The sequence below is a fragment of the Heloderma suspectum genome, chromosome 14, assembly GCF_057233095.1.
Source record: "Heloderma suspectum isolate Gila_16-S chromosome 14, 16-S_ref, whole genome shotgun sequence".
NCBI lineage: Eukaryota > Metazoa > Chordata > Lepidosauria > Squamata > Helodermatidae > Heloderma > Heloderma suspectum.
In genome coordinates, this window is record NC_139471.1 from 13,829,760 (window position 1) to 13,852,040 (window position 22,281).

Here is a 22,281-nt window from a genome sequence, read left to right on the forward strand (position 1 = left end):
CTAAAGAACCTGTAAACAACTGTGAGTAGGGAATGACAAGTGCATATGACAGGGTTCCCCTTCATGACCTGGACCCCCTGAACAACTCCTTAAGGATCTCTTGCCTCCTTAAGAGTCCCACCTTCCTTCTTTTACCTTCCCCTGTCCAATAACATGGGGTTTAGACTGTAGGCAAGGGGTGATTGACACCCTAGATACGGGGTTTAACCACAACAGTTTACTGGTAAATTAAAGCCAGTAGAGAATCAGTGTGGTGAAGTGGCAAGAGTGTTGGACTAGGAGCTGGGAGATCCGGCTTCTAGTCCCCACTCGGCCATGGAAGCTCACTGGGTGACTTTGGGCCAGTCACAGACTCTCAGCCCAACCCACCTCACAGGGCTGTTGTTGTGAGGATAAAATGGAGAGGAGGAGGAGGATAATGTAAGCTGCCTTGGGTTCCTTGCAAGAGGAAAAAAGGCGGGGTATAAATGCAATAAATAAATAAATAAATAAAACAAGCAAATCACAATTAAAGGTATTTACACAATAGAGCTGGGTTATACAAAAGGCATTAAGAGAAAATAAAAGTTGCAAAATGCAAGTTCCTTTACCCTAGCTATACTTGGACTTTTCCAAGCTGCTGCTTCTTGCTCCCTCTTCAGGCTCTGGTCTCCCTGACTCTGCTCTTACTGCCTCTCTCACTCTCTTTATATACTCTCCTCTCTCAAAACCAAAAGGGCTGCTTCAAACCTGAAGAAATGAAATTTAACTGGGGAAATGAAACTGAAACTTAACTGGGGAAATGAAACTACTCCTCTCAGGGATCCCCCCGCACACAACAAAAAACTCTAAGCCTGACCATTTCTCCCTTTGCCTCTGCAGGCCTCAAACCTTCACAGCGTAATAAATGCCTCTTGTAGAAAAGCTAATTGTCATCTACAGCTGGTGCTGCTGTGCCTCCTGCTCCTCATCATTGCTACTACCTGCCAGGTAGAGAGGTGGCAAGCAAGCATGCCGTAGCCCAGTGCTGATGTGTCAGGGTGGACACTGAGCCCATAGAATCCCAGAGTAGTTCTGATTCGGAGGAAGAGCAGTTGCTCCTGGGAGATGAGCGCGCCCCTTTTTCCCAGGGCCCACAGCTGACAGAGATTCCTCCCACCAACATTCCTAGATTAGAGAGCAGTCCAGGGAGTGACCCAGCACCGATAGCAGACTGGTTGGATGCGCGGCGCAGACGCAGAGAGCGGCGCCAAATGGAGAGCGTGGAAAGGAGGCATAGTGCCCCGTTGACGCTCAAAGAACGGTTGCGCCCAGAGGATTCAAGGGAAAAGGGGAGGGATTCTCCCTAGTCCTTATATTCAGGGGTCTGCCAGTAATTGCCTTTCAAACGGGGACCAACTGTTCCAACTTAGGGCATAGGGATGCTGCTGCTCAGATCTAGTTGCTACCTGTAGAGTTGTTAAGTTGTAAAAGGTGAATAAAGCTTTGAAAAGAATCCCTGTGTCTGTGTCTGGACTTGGCTACTGGATTAGACTGAGAGAGGCCTCCAGGGAGCCCTTGACAGTTGTAAAAGAAGAATAAAGCTTTGAAAAGAATCCCTTTGTCTGTGTCTGGACTTGGCTACTGGATTAGACTGAGAGAGGCCTCCAGGGAGCCCTTGACAGTTGTAAAAGAAGAATAAAGCTTTGAAAAGAATCCCTTTGTCTGTGTCTGGACTTGGCTACTGGATTAGACTGAGAGAGGCCTCCAGGGAGCCCTTGACAGTTGTAAAAGAAGAATAAAGCTTTGAAAAGAATCCCTTTGTCTGCGTCTGGACTTGGCTACTGGATTAGACTGAGAGAGGCCTCCAGGGAGCCCTTGACAGTTGTAAAAGAAGAATAAAGCTTTGAAAAGAATCCCTTTGTCTGCGTCTGGACTTGGCTACTGGATTAGACTGAGAGAGGCCTCCAGGGAGCCCTTGACATGATGCTTCTTACTGCCACCATTGCTTATTGCTCACTTTCTCCCTTTGTCCCAGAAGGAGAGGGCAGGGGAGCTCCCTGTGGCAATAGCGAAGAGGAGGAGCAGATCCAGGGTGCTCTGGGCAGTGGGACCCCAGCTGGAGCAAGGGCCTCAGCTAGTGCCTGACCAATGCCAGCCCTGACCCAAACACATCGTTTCCATACATTCCTATGGTTGCTACTCACCATGGAGGGTCCATAGCAAAATACTGTCCTGACATTGCAGTGAGGCTGCAAATGGTTTGGGGTGCTCTTGTTTTTTTGTTAGCTTGACTTGCTGGGATTGTCATTCTTCGAGGTTTAATGTGTCCCAGGATCTCTTGAAATTAAATATCCGAAGTGGGAGATGGGATCTTGACGCTACTGAACATGCATGCTAATATATTGGTGTACTTATTTTCTTTATTTGTGATACTTATATACTGCTAAATATTATAAGATCCCTAAGTGGCTCACATATAAATATTAAAATCACATCTAAAATACAATATGAAAAACACAATATGGAAAAAACAATTCCAACTACAATAACAGTACAGAACAAGACAAGAAGCACAGTTGTATTCAGACAACAGGAAAAGCCATGCACTAATAGAAAAACCCAGTCACAGCTTCCCTTCCACCACGCCATAACCGCCCATCCAGGCAGTAAATTTTGGTGAATACATCCGAGTGGCAGCACTTTCTATAAACAGTGCAACCCAATTCCATTCTGTTGAATGTTCTTCTGTTTTCACAAGTGGGGACTGTTACAGTCAGTTGGTCAACAGACCTGACCTCAGGATCCAGTGTAGGAGAGCCTTTCGCAAAGCAAATGAATGCAACATACAACAGACGGAGAACAGAAATGCCGGCAGCAGCCTTATACCAAGTTAGACCATGAATCCATCTGGCTCAGGATTGTTTTCAATTCCAGCTGGTCATTGTAAGAACTTTGTGACTAAGAACAAGTTTGCTTTTCCCCTCCTTCCTCCCAATCCCATTCCCTTTAGAGTCTTTTAAGCCTGAGGACAGGGCGTATCTTCCTATGGATCTTTTCAGGATGCTCTTGGAAGGTGTCAGAACCCAGCTTCAGCACTGAATTGGGCGATGTAGTTTATAGCAGTGCTGTGCCGAAAATGTCTCGCTCATTTTTTTAGACCATTTTCATTCAATTTGATAGAAAAGACATGGCTTTTGAAAAGAAATTCAACGGACTTCAATTCAAAGAGATTGCTCACTCACGGACGTTTGCAGGGCCTGTTCATGTCGTTGTCAACCTCCAGGGCACATTCAGAGGTATTTCCCGGTTATTCCACATTAAAAAGATCCGGAGAAAATGAGGTATCAAAATATATTGGATCGTTGCGCTATTAAAACAGCCACTAGATGGCGATGCCTCATTGAGTTCTATGGAACCTTGAAAATTAAAAACGTACCCTCTCAGCAATGACATGGTTGCAGTCTGGGAGACCGCTGTAAATGAGGAAAGGCCCCAGAACAGTAGGACTGCAGATTTTTTCTTTAACATAAAGGCAGCCAAAGGAGGAGAAATTTTTGGAGAAATGCTCATGGGTTGGGTTTGGGGTTCTAAGAGGTGGCTGAGGAGTGTGTGTGAGTGTCCTGCCTGTCACTGTACAGTCATCTCTCTGGCAGCCTGTAGCCTCCTCGGCTTCCCCCACTTCAGTTAAAGCCTTCATGAGGAAGACGTCATGAGGCCCTTTCTCCCATGGGGCTTTTTCAGTTCAGAAAGTGCAGGTGGCCTGGGAGGCTGCAGAGCAATGGAGAGATGTGGAACGGAAAGAGAAAACACACACGGCACCTTCGACCACCTCACAGTCTTTAGGGAAGCTCAAAAGATACCGCCAAAATAAATTCAAAATTCTGCCTCAAAAAAGTGGAAGCCACAACACTGTTGCCACAACACTGTTGCCACTCACAGAAGCAATGCAATAAACCAAAAACCCTTAGGGGAAAAAAAAGAGAAAAAAAAAGAAGCTGTGCTACAACCCCTGCCAATGGTGTGCCCTACCTGTGAGAAACAGTTGGAGAATTTCTCCTCCCCTAGGAGAAATTCAGTGAAATTGTCCCCCCAATTTCTCTGCCCACAAATAGGCTGGAGAATTTTGAGAAGTCATTGGTGCCCAGCTCTAGTTTATAGCTAAGATGTTATTAGAATTAAGAGCTTGGGCCTATTCAGCCTCTGGAATGTCAGAATCTGAGTGAGCTTCTCTCTGTCAGTGTTCTCAGAGCAGAGCCGGGGGGGGGGGGGTGTCATCCGGCCCCCTATCCACCTGCTGGTCTGGCCTTGGCAGGCGGGGAGGCTGGAAGCTGTCCGTGAGAACCTGACAGAGGTGGGGTGGGGTTTGCAGAAGGGTTGTCCAGGTTGAAGCTTCAATGCTGGAGGGCTGAGCAGTGATGCTGTGTTTACACAGGGACCTTGCTGAAAGGCTAAAGGCCCTTGTCTGTCAAGGAATCCGGAGGTGGGTGCCTCACAGTCACACCTTCCCCTTTTAAGCTGATGCAAAAGCGAAGAGCCTTTGCTAGGAATATCTCATCTTCATTGCCTGAAGCCTTCTCTGTTTGGATCCATCATCATCTGGGTTTTTGGAGGCATTCTGCGCATGGACTCTCCATTAATTGGAACTTTGGATTGCTAAAGACTTGCTGTGAAAGGTGCTGTGAGGCTTTTCGTAGACTTGGACTCTCATTTGCTGTGGATTGTGTGTCTTCGTTTCTCATCAGCTCAGTGTACCAGGAGGCTGGGTTTGATCTATGACTTTTGGACTTTCCTCTACCTGGACTCATGCAGCGTGGAGTTACCAGTGCAAAAGTGGCGGCACGAAACTCCTTGTGTGTGTGTGTGTGTGGGGGGGAGGGGTTACTCTCCCCTTGGTCTTGATAGGCCTCAACCATGTAGCCTGGATTTATCAACAAAAGATTCAAAGTTGGACTAACTCTCTGTGGGTGTGGTTTTGTTTAGGCCTTTCAAGAATTTACTCCTTTTGACTGCCTGATGGATCATTCCAGGAATCATTCCCATTCCTTGTCCGGGGTTTGGAACCCCATGTATGGATTGTCTGGGTTAGATACGCCAGGAATCCCGAGTCCCTTCCCTTGTGTTCAGAGCCACGGAGATGGCAATGGGGAAACCACGTTGATGAGGATCTCAGTCACAGTAGTAGTGTTTAGCTTTGGACTGTTCTGGAATTACATACAGCCTATCGCTACTGACTATCAGCGATATGATTTCTGAAGAGTGTAACCATTAAGCTTTTGCCATGGGATTTCCTGCAATAGAGAAATCTCACTGATTTGGGTGTCCAGTGTCAGATTGCCCGAGTGTGTGTGCTGGGGGGACTGGGAAACCTGACTGAAGGCTTTTTTGGCCAGCCTACCAGCCCAGCTTATGGGAGAGCCACCAATGTGGAAATGGGGCTACCAGGAGCTGGGTCAAGGACCCCCTCACAGATCTCACTTTTCCCTACCACCAGTCATAAGGTCTGTTGACGATCGTTTGGAGTTGCCTTCCACTGGCATGTGGAAACACAAGAAATTATCGCATTACCATTGTTGAACTGGCATCAGTCCAGATGTGCAAGGCTTAATTGCAACTCATTTTCATAGCGAGCAGCAAAGGGAGGTGGAAGAAGGCTCTGACGGAATGTAAATAGAGCCCTCGGAAGCAGGGCATTATCAGGAGCGCAGGTTGTGTTCTCTGCCAGCCGCTCCATTAGCCGCAGGCTTGGCGAGCTAAAAGATCAGCTCGGCTGGAGACGTTTTGTTTCCAGAGATCATTAGCCGAGGAAGTTCTCCTGTTTGCTGCTCTGGAAAGAATGGAAGGAAAATCCGTTTGTTTTGTTTTTTTGCTTCCAGTGAGACCAGAAGGCAGCCATATAAATAAAAGAGTAAAGTGCCAGCCAGACCCCAGCTGGTTTGGGGGGAGCTTGTTTCCATATGCACTGACATCTTCCCTGAATGCGTCAGGAGGACTAAAGATGGGAACTGGTGCTGGATGACTTAGGATACTGAATGCTCAGGGTCCCTGCTCTGCCAGCAGCTCTCAATTTAGATATGTGACTGAAACATTGCCAGCTGTTCCTTTCTCTTCACCTGACTCTTTTAATGACTCTTTTAACAATTTTTTTTAAAAAAATCTTTTTTCTTGTAACACGCATCTCCGACTGAAAGGATCAGGAAGTAGGGGATGGAAAAGTCTCCTTTCTGCCCCAGGCCCTGGAGAGGCACTGCCAGGCAAAAGTGACAATACTGGGTTAGATAGACAAACGCAGGCACCTCTGTCATTATGCTTAAATAGCAACACTTTGTTTCCTGACTCCTAAGTGAGCACTGAAGAGGAAGCTGCCCCAGCTGGTCTAGGGACTATAGGAGAAAGCAAGCTCCCAGAGAGCGAGCGATCAGAGTGAGCAAACAGGGAGACCAAACAGGAGTTTGGCAGTGGAGTTGCAGTGGAAGAGGAAACAAAGTGGTGAGTGAGCTGGAGTAAGCCCAGGGACTTTCTCTTCTGAGTCGCCGTTTGCTTACCATGTGCTCCTGAGAGTTGCAATTGAAGGGGCGTGTCCTGAGAGCTGGGACTAAGGGGCATGGCCTGATTACTCTCAGCAGTTGTGTGGGCGGGGCGTTTCATTCTGTTTCCTGAATCCTAACTGAGCAGAGCAGAGGAAGCTGCCCTAGCTGGCTTAGGGGCTATACAAGCAAGCAAGCTCTCAGAGAGAGCGTGATCAGACAAGCTGGAAAAGGTTCAGAGGAAGGCAACAAAGATGATCAGGGGACTGGAAACAAAGTCCTATGAAGAGAGACTGAAAGAACTGGGCATGTTTAGCCTTGAGAGGAGAAGACTGAGGGGAGATAGGATAGTGCTCTTCAAGGACTTGAAAGTTGTCACAGAGGAAGGCCAGGAACTCTTCTCGATCATCCCAGAGTTCTAGGCACAGAATAGTGGGTTCAAGTGACAGGAAGCCAGATTTCAGCTGAACATCAGGAAAAACTTCCTGACAGAGCAATACGACAATGGAACCAATTCCCTAAGGAGGTAGTGGGCTCTCCCACACTGGAGGCATTCAAGATGAAGCTGGACAGCCATCTGTCAGGGATGCTTTGTCCTGGATTCCTGCATTGAGCAGGGGGTTGGACTCGACAGTCTTATAGGCTATCCTTCCAGCCCTACTATTCTATGATACTATGAATGCTCCTGTGTGGTTCTGAGTACTGCTGTGCTGACTGTTGTCAGCTCCCCGCTTTTATGATATGTCCCCATGCTATCACTTTACCCGGTGACTGGAAGTACATTACGATGCTGAACACGAGAAATGGATGACAGCTCGCTTCATGTAAAGACACCCTCCTTGCTAATGGTAGAGAAGCTTCAGCCAGTGCTCAACGTGGCAATCTGCCTCGTAGTGGAACCGAGTGTCAGTGCTGGGCTGTAGACAATGATCAGAAGGGAGCTGGGAGTCAGGAACCAGGACTCAGAAGTTGTCTCACGGATTCAGAGCCAAGGAACAAAGCCAGGAAGTGGAATTGAGGGACAAAGCCAGGATGCGGAGCCAAGGGACGGACAGAAACACACCAGAGTTAGGAAGACTACTATTGCACAGGCCAAGGCTAAGGCCAAAGAAGAAGCCTTTTACATCCCTTCCTGTCTAGGAGGGCCAAATGGATGGCTTGAGTCCATGGGGTCATTCCAGAGCCTGAGAAGACTTCACTGCCCAGGCAGATGCTCCAAATTGCAGTTCCAGTGGTTCATCACACGGGGCAGCTGCAAACACAGCTGAGGGCACCCAGTTCTAGGTCCAGTGGTTCCCAACAGTGCTTCATGGGGAGCATTTCACCCCAGTGACACAAGGTCCACAGCAGCTTCTATGGTCTTTCACTATGGAGCACCTGGGCCCAGCGCTCTTCAACATTTTTATTAATGACTTGGAGGAGGTGGTGCAGGGAATGCTTATCAGATTTGCAGATGACACAAAATTGGGTGGGATAGCTAATGTCCTGGAAGACAGAATTCAAAGTGATCTTGATAGGCTGGAGCGCTGGGCAGAAAACAACAGAATGACATTTAATAGGGATAAATGCCAAGCTCTGCAACTAGGAAAGAGGAACCAAGTGCACAGTTACAAGATGGGGGATACTTGGCTCAACAGTCCTACAAGCGAGAAGGATCTTGGAATAGTAGTAGATCACAAGTTGAATATGAGCCAACAATGTGATGTGGCCGCAAAAAAGGCAAATGCTGTTTGGGGCTGCATGAATAGAAGCATAGCTTCCAAATCCCAGGAAGTACTAGTTCCCCTCTACTCAGCACTGTTTAGGCCTCATCTGGAGTACTGTGTCCAGTTCTGGGCACCGCACTTTACGAAGGATGCAGACAAACTGGAGAGGGTTCAGAGGAGGGCAACGCAGATGATCAGGGGACTGGAAACAAAGCCCTATGAGGAGAGACTGAAAGAACTGGGCATGTTTAGCCTTGAGAAGAGAAGACTGAGGGGAGATATGATAGCTCTCTTCAAGGACTTGAAAGGTTGTCGGAGACAGGAAGGCCAGGATCTCTTCTCAATCATCCCAGAGTGCAGGACACGGAATAATGGGCTCAAGTGACAGGAAGCCAGATTCCAGCTGAACATCAGGAAAAACGTCCTGACTGTTAGAGCAATACGACAATGGAGCCAATGACCTAAGGAGGTGGTAGTGTCTCCCACACTGGAGGCATTCAAGATGAAGCTGGACAGCCATCTGTCAGTGATGCTTTGACCTGGATTCCTGCACTGAGCAGGGGGTTGGGCTCGATGGTCTTATAGGCCCCTTCCAACCCTACCATTCTATGATTCTATGAATGCAGTCTTCCCCCAACCTGCAGCACCCCAGAACTTTTGGACTAGAGCTCCCAACATTCCTGACTACTGGCCATGCCATCTGGGGCTGATGGGAGTCATAGTCCAAAACTTCTGGAGGGCACCGGGTTGCGGAAGGCTTTCCTTACCGCTCACGAGATCCGAAAAGCTCCGATTTTCCACCTCTGAGCTGTGAGCTGCTTGGCCATTGACTCCCCTCTGGGCAGCTCGTACCCTCCTCCATTACCCAGTGTTTCCTAATATCCAATCTAGGTTTCCTTTGCTGAGATCTCTGAACTCATCAATCTCAATCCATTTACTTCTGGCCATGCCTTTAGTTCCTCGTATTAGGCCAAAATTGAGCACAGCCTATTTCAGACGCAGCAAAATTGATCCCCGCTTGCTTTAATTTCAATGTCATTGGCCTTTTGTAGAAACATTTCCAGAGGGGAATCAGCTAATTCCTATTTGATCACTGGCAAGCAGAATCTCAGATGGAGGGAAAACAGGGGTTCTTTCCAAGGAGGAGAGGAAGCCACAGGCTGGAAAAAAAAAATCCATTTGCTCCTCTTGCACTGCTATCAAGACCGATTCCCCCCCCCCCCCGGTGTATTTCCAAGCATAAGATGCAGACAGAAACTTCACTCTTCATTTCCTGAGTGAGGCGAGCTGCCATTTAGGGGTACTGCACGGAGACCTGCCATCTTAATCAAGCCAAAGAGATATTCTGCTGAAATGAAATGTTTAAATATCAATTACACGGCTGTCGTGTTGTCCTGAAGATGATGCTTGTGGCGTGGGCGGCTGCTTCTTCGTTTCTGGAGAACTGGAAGACTGAGCCCTTGTTTTCAGAAGGCAAGCCTGTGTCTGGAGGGCTGTCCCAATTCAGATTGCAGGGAGGGGCTCATGTGATGGAATACTCCCCCATGGGGGATGAGAAGATCCCTCCACGTCAAAAACAAGCATGATAGAGAGAAGGGTGCCCTAGAATTCTTGTCCCTGACATGCTTGCTTTCTATGTGAAGGGAGTTTTTTTCCCCCTTTAATGGAGCAGCATTCAGTCATGTGAGCCCCCACCTGTAGGCTGAAGTGGTACAGCCCAGACAGAACTGTACCACCTCTTCTGCTGGTGAGAACTACACTTGAGGTGGGATATGTATCCCCTTTGAGATCTTTTCCCCACATGGATTTTGAAATTAATTTGTCCCAGAGCAGCGTGGGCAGTTTAAGAACCTAACAAGAGCCATGCTGTCCAGAACTGGGGACCATCATGAATGAAAAGGAGGCGCCAGATCTAGTGGTGGTTCGGATCCACATGTGGTTTCCCACCTGTGCTCCAGAGAACCTTGGAGTTTCCCTAGAAGCTTATCAGAGGCTCCACAGTTAGAAAATCAGCAATGGCAAATGTTTTAGCCCAAGAGCATCTCTACACCAGCCTAAAATCCTGCATTTTAAACAGGGCTTTCTGCTTCCGTTTTAAATACAGGATCATGACAGTCTCCCTTTACATGCACTTCCTCCCCGCTCCTTTCCCCCCTTATCGGAGCCTTCCGTATGTTTCCTTATACAGCCACTAGATGGCGCTGTGGTCTAGCTCCTCTTATGGGTTTTCCTCTTTTCACGAGGGAACTCAAGTGGAACTCAAACGCTGCAATTTGATAGCTCATTATTTCCAATCTTTCTTTTTTTTTTTTTTAATGGAATAACGGTCATTTAGTGCAGGAGACGCCCTGGAGGTTGACAACGTCATGTAAAGGACCTGCAAACTTCTGTGAGTAACCAATCTCAATAGCAGGACAAAAGCTCTGTGTGAAGAAGCTATCTGCTATAGACAGTCATGGGCATCTGCAGGAAAGAGTAGTTTCACCCCCTGGATGAGCCATAATTCCCAGATTCCTAGCTTTCATTAAAAAACAAACAAACACAAAGAATCTTTAGCCTTTGTAGAATCTGAGATCTGCAGCAAAATGCACAGCCCCTAATGTTATGATAACAACGCTGAAGCCATAAAATGTCCCATACGTTATCCTTAATACTAATGTTCTGTGTTTGTGCATCTGTTCCCCCCCCTCTTATTCTTAGTTTTTGTTTTGTTTTTTAAACATCCCTCCCTCCAAAAGTTTAGTTGAAGCTCATGATGTCTTTTCAGAACATAAGAAGAACCAAGGATCCATCTAGTCTAGCCAACCAGCTGTCTGTGGGGAACCCAAAAATAGGACATGAGTGCAATAGCACCCTCCTGCTTGTGTTCCCCAGCAACTGGTGTACATAGGCATACCACACCTGGTACTGGAGACAGCACATAGCCATCAGGACTAGTAGCCATTGAGAGCCTTCTCCTCCAGGAATCTGTCTAAACCCCTTTTAAAGCCATCCAAGTTGGTGGCCATCACTACATCTTGTGGTAATTAATTCCATAGTTTGACTCTGTGCTGTCTGAAGAAGCCCTTCCTTTTATCTGTCCTGAATCTCCCTCCATCAAGCTTCATGGGATGACCCCTTTGGGTTCTTGCATTTTGAGAGAGGGAGAAAAATGCTGGGAGCATTGCTGGGAGTTGTAGGGCTTCTCTCTCTCTCTCTTCTGTCCAAGCATGCATAGGATTGCACTCTTCAAGACTTCTTTATAATTGGCCTTGATGTTATTAGCAAAGTGCTCTTCAAAACGCGCTCTTTTTCTTGCATCTTGTATTGTCTGTTGGCATTTCGTTTGTGCACGTTTGAGTTCCTTTTTGTTCATTTGGGCAAGCCTTCCGTTTTTTAAAGGAAGCAGTGTTTTCTCTAATAGCTTCCTTGGCACTGCTTGTTAACCATGCTGGTGACCTCTTGGACTTGGTGCTACCCTTCCTGACCTGCGGTATACATTTTAAAAGCACAATCCTATGCATGTTTAGACAGAAAATAATCCTACAACTCCCAGCATTCCCTAGCTAGCTATGCTGGCTGGGGCATGCTGGGAGTTGTAGGACTTCTTTCTATCTAAACATGCATAGGTTGTGGCCTAACTGACTGCCTACTATTATGGTTTTGAGTGACCTCCAAGCATTTTGGAGAGATTTAACTCTCTTGATTCCCCTGTTTCAATTTCCCTTTTACCAGTCCCTCATTTTGGAGAAGTTTCCTCTTTCGAAGTCAAATGTAACTGTTTTGGGCTTCCTTGGCAAATTTCCACTTGAATATGAATTAAATCTGATAGCGCTCTCCTCACTGTTTCCAACTGGTTTGGTAACTCTCACATCGCGCACTAGGTTTTGGGCAGCACCACATAGGACTAAGTACAGGGTCACCTCTCCCCTGGTCAATTCCATAAACAACTGTTCTAAGGCACAGTTGTTTAGGGCACTGGGAAACATAACCTCTTTGTCATGACTGGAACATGCATTTATCCAGTCGATATCTTGGAGTGTATGACCCTTGTGTGAAGTATAACTGAAGGAAGCTTCTACATGAGTGCTGTGAAATTCTGGAATTTCTGCCACTCTGTGTAGGCTTCTACACCTCATGGAATACGAATTTCAGCAACAAAGCATGTGTAGATATACAGGTGTATGCTGCGTATGTGAATTCCAATCACATACCACTGTGTGCAGCTTTGTTCCTCCTCCACCCTGCCCCAGATAAATTCCTGCATCCGCCCTTGCCAACAGCACTCCTAGGCTGAATCTACACATAGCAGTTTTACCATGATCCTACTGTATTTTATTGATGGATTGATTGATTGAATTTCTTAATCTCCCATCTGGCCAGTCACCTGGCCACTCTGGGTGATGTACAGCAATGCCAACAGTTTTAAAATAACATTCTACATTAAAACACATTTCTAAAAATACCCTAACCCACCTCCAAATGCCTGCCTGAACAACCACGTTTTTAATGCATGGCGGAAGCTCATTAAAGAGAGGGCATGGCGGAGTTCCCTAGGGATAGGGAGGGAGTTCCACAGAGTGGAGGCCACCACAGAGAAGGCCCTTTCCCTCGTCCTCACCAGCCTAGCTGTCCTGGCTGATGGGATAGACAGAAGGCCATCCGAAGCTGTTCTTGTTAAGCGGCCTGTCTGGTGTTGCTGGAGGCGCTCCTTATGATAGGCCGGGCCGGAACCATATAGGGTATTAAAGGTCAAAACCAACACCTTGAATCTGGCCCGGAAAACAACTGGTAACCAGTGCAACTCCTTCAGCACTCGGCACCAATAGTTATCACTACAGTATGATAATGGTAAAACTGCTATGTGTAGATTCAGCCGTAATCGATTCGCTCCAACTCCAAGAGTACTCACTGGAACTGGCATTATGGTTATATTGAAGCAGTATTCTATCACCTCCAGGCTTCCAGTCCATTCCTGGGCCCAATTCAAAGTGTTGGTTTTAACCTATGAAGCCCTTCATGGCTCTGGGCCATGCTATCTGAAGGATTGCCTCTTCCTATAGTTTCCTACCTGAGCCCTGAAATGATAGTCACTAGCCCTGCTTCAAATGACCCCACATGCTGCAATAGGGTGGGTGGCCACATGAGGAAGGGCCTTCTCAGCAGTAGCCCCTTCCTCCCAGTTATGGAATGTCTTCCCCCAGAAAAGTGAGGTCTGCCTGGCACCTCCGTTAAGGCACAATTTTATGCATGTTTAGACAGAAAAAAGCCATACAACTCCAAGCATGACCCAAGCTGGCGGGGGTGTGCTGGCAATTGTATGACTTTTCTTCTGTCTAGACAAGCATCAGATGCCCCCTCGATGTCTTTAAGGCACCAGGCACTCACCTTTTTATTCTCACAGGCCTTTGAAATGCTGCATGTTTGTGTTACCATGGCGGTTTTAACTCTCTGAGTTTGGGGTTTTTTTTAGATCTCTGTTTTGTTGGATGCTTGTTAAGGTTTTAGCCTCTAGTTTGTTGTAAATCGAAGGTGTTATTGTTCTGCTGCCTATTTTTTGAATGAATGAACGAACGCGAATGTTTTTTTTTTAATTGTGTCATTATTTTTTGTATGTCGCCCTAGGTGACTCATTCATTGAATGAATGAATGAATGAATGAACGAACGAATCAGGAATACTCCATTTCCTTCCCTCCCTCCCTCCCTCCCTCCTATTTTTTTTTTTTTTTTGGTGGGTTCTCCCTCCTACATGTCCATGCTTGCCTTTGGGGAAATTTGGGGGGCTCCCTTTAAAAACAATTCATCAAGAGGTTCAATTTATTTATTTATTTATTTTATTACATTTCTGTCCCGCCTTTTTTCTAGGGATGTATGAAATTGCCCTTACCTGTCTCCGCCAGGTTCCACTGGGGGGGGACACTCCATCCCTCCCCCCGGAATCCTCACCGGGGGGGAGGTGCTCCACGCTCCCCCCAGGAATCCTGGCCGGCCGGCCGGCTCCACTCCACTCCGCTCCACGGGGATTCCGCAGAGCCAGCAGCTGGCTCCGCCAGCAGCCGGACATCCAGCCGCTGGCTAGCAGGGATAGAAATGGCGGCGGCTGTAGCCGCCGCCGTTTGCGTCCCTGTAGTCAGCCGTGATAGGCTACGTAAATCTTTACGTAGCCTATCACGTCTGACTTTAAAAAAAACAACGCGCGTACACAAATGGCGGCGGCTATGGCCGCCGCCATTTGCGTTCCTTATTTTGGCCCGTCTTAGTGTACGTAAATATTTACGTAGAGTAAGACAGTGAAAATAAGGGGAACGCAAATAGCATAGCGGACGTTATTTGTGTTCCCCTTATTTTCGCCGTCTTAGTCTACGTAAATATTTACATAGACTAAGACGGGCCAAAATAAGGAACGCAAATGACGGCGGCCGTAGCCGCCGCCATTTGCATATGCGTGTTTTGTTTTGTTTTAAGTCAGACGTGATAGGCTACGTAAAGATTTACGTAGCCTATCATGTTGTTGTTGTTGTTTTTAACCTAGCCATGATAGGCTACATAAATCTTTACGTAGCCTATCACGTCTTTTTTTTTTTTTTAACACTGGAAATGGCGGCGGTAGCAGCTGGTAGGAAGACCGGCTGCCGCAGCTGCCGCCACTGAAGCTGCCGCCGGAGCTGCCGCCGCCCAGAAGATCCGCCCTAGGTAAGTCTCGTCCCGGGGGGATCCTTGGGGGGGGGTGTGGCAGGCCGTTGCGACACGGAGTTCGGGGGGCTGAATGCACTGGCATTCGGCCTCACCGAGATCCGTGGCAGAATTCTCTGCTATCCCTACTTTTTTCCCCCTGAAGGAACCCAAGGCAGTGTACATAATCCTCCTCCATTTTATCCTCACAACAACAGCCCTGTGAGGTGGGTTGGGCTGAGAGACAGTGACTGGCCCAATGTCACCCAGTGAGCTTCCATGGCCAAGTGGGGACTAGAACCCAGATCTCCCAACTCCCAGTCCAACACTCTAGCCACTTAACCACAGTGCCTCTATCTCCAGCAGCTTAAATTAGGATACAGGTTTTTTTGTTTTAATCACACATGTGTGTTAATTGGCTTACCTAGTGCAAGGAAGTTTGGGTTACCAACAACAACCATTTGGTGAATGGCCATTGTTAATCATGTGATTGTCACCGTCAGTACTTTCTGCATTCAATTTCTCTCTGATGTCACTGTTAACAATTTATAAGCTGTGTTGTTTTAAACTGTATTGTTTTATTGTTGGATTCTTGAAAGTTGTTTTTAGTTATGTGTTGTTTGTATATATTGTCCATATGCTTTTATGTAAATGGTTTTTAAACTCTGTATATTGTACTTTAATGTTTTCACTTTTGTAAACCACCCAGAGAGCTTTGGCTATGGGGCGGTATAGAAATGTAATAAATAATAATAAATAATTCTCCACCCACCCCCCTCCCAAGCATGAATGTATAGCTGAAACTCTTGACAACATTTCATGCATTTGATGAAGAGGACTATAATCCATGAAAGCTTATGTCAGAATGAATTTGTCAAGCTTTAAGGTGCCACAAGTCGTTGTTGTTGCAGCACACACAGAGCTACCCCTCTGGAAATTATTTAAAAACAATGTTAAGTGTATGCACAAGAGTGCATTTGCTTCCTTGCTTCCTTCTCTTTACACTCACCCACCCCATAACTGTCAATCCAGACAGAAAATGTTGCAGAAAGTTGTTTGAGCTTCAGCTATTTTGCAAAACATAGAACCAGATTTGTTGTGAAACTAAATGTTCTTTTGTTCAGCCTGGAAAAGCGATGATTAAGAGGAGACAGAATTTCCGTCTCCAAATATTTGTAGGGCTGTCACATAGATCATGAAGCAAATGTCTTCCCTGTTGCTCCAAAAGGTAGGAGCCAGACCGATGGGGTCAAATTACAAGGAGATTTCAATGAAACCTTAGGAAGAATGTCCTGACGGTATGAGCTGCCTGGAACAGACTGCTCTGAGAAGTGGTGGGCTCTCCTCCTTCATTACAGGTTTTTAAGCAGAGGCCAGATGGCCACCTGCCAGGGAAGCCTGTAGCAACGGATTTCCTGCATAGGCAGGGAGTTGGACTAGATGACCTTTGAAGTACCTTCCCAACTCTATGATTCTGTGTGTGTGTGTGTGTGTGTGTGTTTAAAAGGCATGCAACTGCAGAGTAAATGTATAAAATCTACAACAGGAAGAGAAGCGCCTCAGCAATGGGTAAGAGATGGGCAGGGTGGGGAAGGAACAGACACTCAGTGACATAAGAAGCATCCTTATCCCAGGTTGGACTATTTATTTGTCTAGCCCAATCTTACCTACTCTGACTGGCAGTGTCTCTCCAGGGTAGGGATGGGTGAGAGATTTGGTCCATCCAAATTTTTATGCGGATTTACCAAATTCTCCCTGCCAAACCAATGAGCGAATCAGAACAGAGTTGTGCACCAACATTTCCACTTTCCCAAATTTAGCGCCATAGTTCTCCACTCAAAGAAACAAATGCATACTTCAGGAAAAATGGTGCACAGAAATCCATATTCGATGGAGAAGTGCATGCAAAAATGCACACAATTGTCAAAATAGTTAACAGAAAAACAAATATAGAGAAAGCAGCTCTCAAAAATGCAAGGATTAACAAAGCCCCCCCCCCCATGCATATATCTGGAGAACGTGTGCACAGAAATGTTTATAGAAGTGCCCCTGAAAATGCATATGGATATCCATGCTTTTAAAAAAAACCAAACACATACATTGATGTAGAATTTGGATGAATGGGAAAAACGGGAAATTGAACGGAACTGAAATTGGCAGATTTGCCTTTTCCTGTTCCAGGGTCTCAGGCAGAGGTCTTTCCCATCTGATCCTTTTAACTGGAGGTGTTAAAGTTGGGACCTTCTGCCTGCAAAGCATGTGCTCCCCCAGTGAGCTGTGGTCCGTTGCTGGCTCCAGGTTTTTGAGGGCCCTTGGGCAAGGCACCCTCAATGTGCCCCCTCCTTCAGTGAGTCTACCTTCTCACTGCCATTGTCACCAGCTGGCCTTGCTCCTTGTCCCCCTTCTCATCATTGTTCCCACTTGCTTGCTTGACAGGCAGAGAGCCAGCGAGCAAGGAGGCCATGACAAATACAAGCAAAGGGCTGGATGCACCCAATCTCGTCGGATCTCGTCAGCTAAGCAGGGTCAGCCCTGGTTAGTACTTGGATGGGAGACCGCCTGGGAATCAGGCTTCCTGCATTGAGCAGGGGGTTGGACTCGATGGTCTTGTAGGCCCCTTCCAACCCTATGATCCTATCTTCTGCTCCTCCTGTTGTCCAGGCCAGAGCAAGAGAAAGGGGAACAAGCAGGTTGGAATGGTGAGGAAGTGGAGCAAGTCCAGGGGGCCTTTTTCAGTGGGTCCCTGCTGGGATGTGGGCCTTTGGCAGGTGCCCAACCATGCCTACTCTTGGTGCCAGCTCTGCACAGGAGTGCCCCCCCTTTTTGTCTGTGGGAGGGTATCTAATTCTCCTTGGCCTATATAAACATGGGCAAGAAGGTCAGAATGACACATTATTGTGTAGTTCAGCTTTCAAACCATGCTGAAATCGTAGTCCCTCACCAGCAGGCAATTTCTCTGCTGGTGTTTTGGCAAACGTGCATTGGCCGTGTCAATAATTGATGTTCAGGAAAAGACGTGAAAGCCTTACAAACACCCTTCGGCACACGTGCTCTTTCCTCGTTCCTTCCGAAAATCCCCAGACCAGAGGTCATCTCGGAAAATTAACAAAAAATAAGTCATGGTGGCGGACTGGAATGTCCCTTCCTGTGCTGCTCTCTGATGGGAAGGAGCACTCACCAGTGTCTGAGACGACAATTCATCTCTCCCATAACGAGTCAGCGGGTGACCGATGCATGGAGATGGGTGACTAAGTTGTGATTAAGTCCTTTCTCCAGCCAACTAACTCAGAGCTGGACAATGAGATAAAGAAATGTGTGTGAACTATTTATTTATTCCACCCCTCCTGCGCTCACACATTGCTCGGGGGCGGGGGGCAAAGGGGAGCTAGTCTCTTACCTTTCCTGATGGCCTCCCCTTTATCACTGTTTCAAAAGGCTATGGGGAACATGATTTGGGGAAGGGTCTCCCTACTTATTCCACCCGTATTATTTTGAGATTTCCACAGGCTCAGGAAAGCGTCCTCAAAATTGTTATTAGTGGCAGTGAAAGGTAAAGGTGTCCCCAACCAGTCGTGTCCAACTCTAGGGTGTGGAGCTCATCTCCATTTCTAAGCCAAAGAGCCAGCGCTGTCCGAAGATGCTTCCGTGGTCATGTGGCCGGCATGACTGAACACCGAGGTGCACGGAACGCTGTCACCTTTCCCGCCGAAGCGGTGCCTATTTATCTACTTGCAAATTCTTGCTTTCGAACTGCTAGGTTGGCAGGAGCTGGGACTGAAGACGGGAGCTCTCTCCGTCATGCAGCACTCGGGTCTCAAACTGCTGTCCTGCCGACCTTCTGGTTTGCAGTTCAGCGTCTTAACCACTAAGCCACCGCGGCCCCCAAATCCCCAAATTTGGAATTTCCAAATTCACACACACACACACACACACTCCTTGTGACTGCTTTTAAGCCTTAAAACCCCCCAAAGTATTTAGAGATCAGATCCCAGATATTACACATTCTATCTGGAAGAGGGTGGAGAACCTCACGTCTTGAAACTATGTTGGCTGTGAAAGGCAGTCAGTACAGCTGTGATTGCTGCTACTTGAGGGGCCGAACTACACTTGAAGTTAAATAAATGATCCCATTTAACAGGCCTGTTTTTTTGGGGGGAGGGGGGGATTAAGTAGCAGGCAAGAGGAACCTGATCAAAACCCTTCCTGGACACAGGGAGGGAGAGTTTAACTCATTCCCCACAAAGTGCGATCGCAGCAAACCCCTCCAACTCCTATTTGGTGCAAGAGGGAAGCTGCTCTTAGCAGCAATAAGCAGCTTCCATCTGACAGCAAAGAGGGATATTTGTTGGGACCATGGCCCAGGAGAAAAGCATTAACTAATGCTGCGCTGAAAATTTCTCCCAGATTTTTTTTACCATTCTCATGCAATTTGATAGAAGATAAATTTCTTCTGGAAAGAAATTCAAAGGAGAAGAAATTTCAGAGAAATTATCCTGGGTTGGCGTTGGGCTTCTTGGGCTTACCTTACTTAAGAGGTGGCCGAGAAGTGAGCACATGGGTCCTGGTGTTTCATTGTACCATCTTCTCTCTGGCAGCCTGTAGCCTCCTCAGCTTCCTGCACTTCAATTAAAGCCCAGTTTAAGGCACCATGAAGTAATTCCTCTCATGGGGCTTTTTCAGATCAGGACGTGCAGGCAGCCTGGGAGGCTGGCTGAGATTAGGTAAGCTCAAAAACACCACAAAAAATACATTATAAAGCATCCTGAATGAGGCAGAGCAATGCAAACCTCTTTCATGCGGTGAGAAAACTTTCAGGAAATTGGAGGACAGATTTTGGCAGAGCACGAACTCCCCCGCATCCCTGGAGCCAAACCCAACACTGCCCCCACCTGCTTTGTGGCGGATGCAAACTAGAGGCCAAGATAGTTGATGCTGTTGCAGCACAACTCCCCCCCCCAAAAAAAAAAACCCTTACCAAAAATGGGGGAAAAAAAGCTGTGCTGCAAGCCCTCCCTAGCCAGGAGAAATGGTTGAGAATTCCCCCCCCCCCCCGAGAAATTCGTGGAAATTGTCTCCCAAATTTCTCTGCCCACAAGTCAGGTGGAGAATTTCAAGAGGCCATTTGCACACAGCTCTAGCTGTAACCCCACCCTCTCCACGTGCCTCAATTCCAGCCCTGACTGCTCCCTTTGCAGCTATTTAGCAAACACGGACACACACGCAAAGAGCAAGCAAAAAAGAGAAAGCGAGAATGTTGTTAAATTTGATTACAGATCTAACATGCAGTTTGGCCCTCGAGAAAGAGGAAGGATGTTGGGAGAGTTTATCTCCCCTCTGCACAAAGGTTCTGAAATGAGAATGTTGAGGCTCTGAGATGAGGATTCCAAAGCGATCATCTGGCTATGTTGCTGCTTTCCCACTGTCTTCATTCCCCTTCTCTTCCACCCTAACGTTGCTCAAGTTGGTTACTAATCCCTTAGGACTCCTTAGAGCTCAAATGGTAAACCAAATAAGGATCTAATGTTTATATGCCTCCCGCATCCCAAAATATGCTTTGTACTACCCTCTCTCTAAATCTCCATGACTGAGCAAGAGAATTGCCTTCAAGAGAAATAATCCCTTCAAGAGAAATAATAATCCCCTCCAATCAAAAAATGTTGTTTTTGTGCGACGTACATTCGTACCCACATGACCCCAGATGATAATAACAAATCAGGAACTGAGGTTATGAACTTCACAATAAGCTTTTGGCCACTCCAAGTGATAAACCCACATCTCCAGGAGAGTGGAGAGGAATTGAAACACAGCAGGCCAAATGCTTTGTTTGGGCACAACATTTGGGCACGGCCAAGCATGGCACCCACATGCTAACAGTAGCCAAAATACGTAGATAAGAATGCAGAGCGGGGTGTGCTGACACCACAAGCAGCTTTGGGTCACCACAAACCATATGCCCAAAAGTTCAGGACAGTGTCCTCTATGAAGCGGGACTGAATTGCACCCCAGCCAATGCTTTCTTCAGGGGCAAGACACTGAGCAGTTCTACAAGAGGCTTTTATTTCAGGCTCATGATTGGTCACTCGCGGAAGTTTGTGGGTCCTTTACACGACGTGGTCAACCTCCAGGGCGTCTCCTGCACCGTCTGACCTTTATCCTGCTTTTTCAAAGTTCAGAGATAACCTGATAAGGGACGCTAATCTGATATATTGGATATATCCACAGTGCCATCTAGTGGCTGTAAAATGAAACATATAGAACTTGCGGAGAAAGGAAGTCCTCAATTCAACGCACATGTCCTCCCGTGTAAAGTAGCTGATCTTAAGTCAATCTCTGTGCTTTTACCTTCCCCGCCCCCATGAGGGGGTCAAAGCAATCTGCTGTTGCACCTCGCTTTGCTAAGCTCATCAGTTGTTCTCACATCATGGCTGCATAATTAAAAGTTCTCACATACCCACCACTTGCACACACATAGCCTCTCCCAGCTATATATTGACACCTCGTGTATCTTTGCTCTGACACGTGCTTATGCTGAAGGGCGATAGCTGTGTCTATGATTGTTGTGATGTCTGCATGTGATGGAGGGATGATAGATGGATTCTGAATGAGGACAGGAAACAGTAGGAATCTTAAAAACGGCAGAACTTTCCCCATTCCCATAGTTCCTAACCAAAATGAGTCTCTAGTCTGCTGCATGCTACTGGCTTTCTCCTCCATGGCTGCATCATGCCTGAGGTGTTTATACTCCTGTACACAGTGTACGAAAACACTCTCCCAAGGTCCTCCAAACCCTTGAACCACCTGTGACTGTGTGGGAAGCTGATTTATTGTTCTTGACGATTAGTGTGTTGCCATGGTTATTTCAGGTTAATCCGAGCTATTAATTCCAGAAATGCAATTTCATTACCTGGAGCTCCAGCGTGTGGTGCCCCCTCTCCCCACCCCTAAACTCAATTAGTTCTTGGGTTTTCAGCTTCACAGCACTAGCAACTCTTTAATGTTTCAGTCTGGACAGCCTGGGGGCTCCCTCCACAATGAAAAACAAGTTTTGACAGCCAAAGGTTTGTTGTTAGGGGAACTTTGAACACTGATGGATGAGCTGGAAGGGGCCAAGGATTGATTTTCAGCATCTCCAATTTACTCTGTTCAAGTAGCGATGCCTGGCTGGTGCGTGTGTATGGGTGTGTGTGTACTGCGGTGCTGGGATAAATCTGGACAACAGAAAGGGGGAATGAAGCAGCTTATTTTGCAATTTAATCACCGATGCTTGTGCATTAAATGTAGACAAATTGGAATTCTCCTTTCAAGCATGGTGTTTTACTCCTGCTTTGGCCAGGTATTTAATTAATGTTCAGGCTGGAAATTGTACTGTGCTCTAAATGGGGCTGTCCATGAAGAAGGTTTGGTTAAGGCAGAATGCCACTGCCTTGAAGGGTGATCT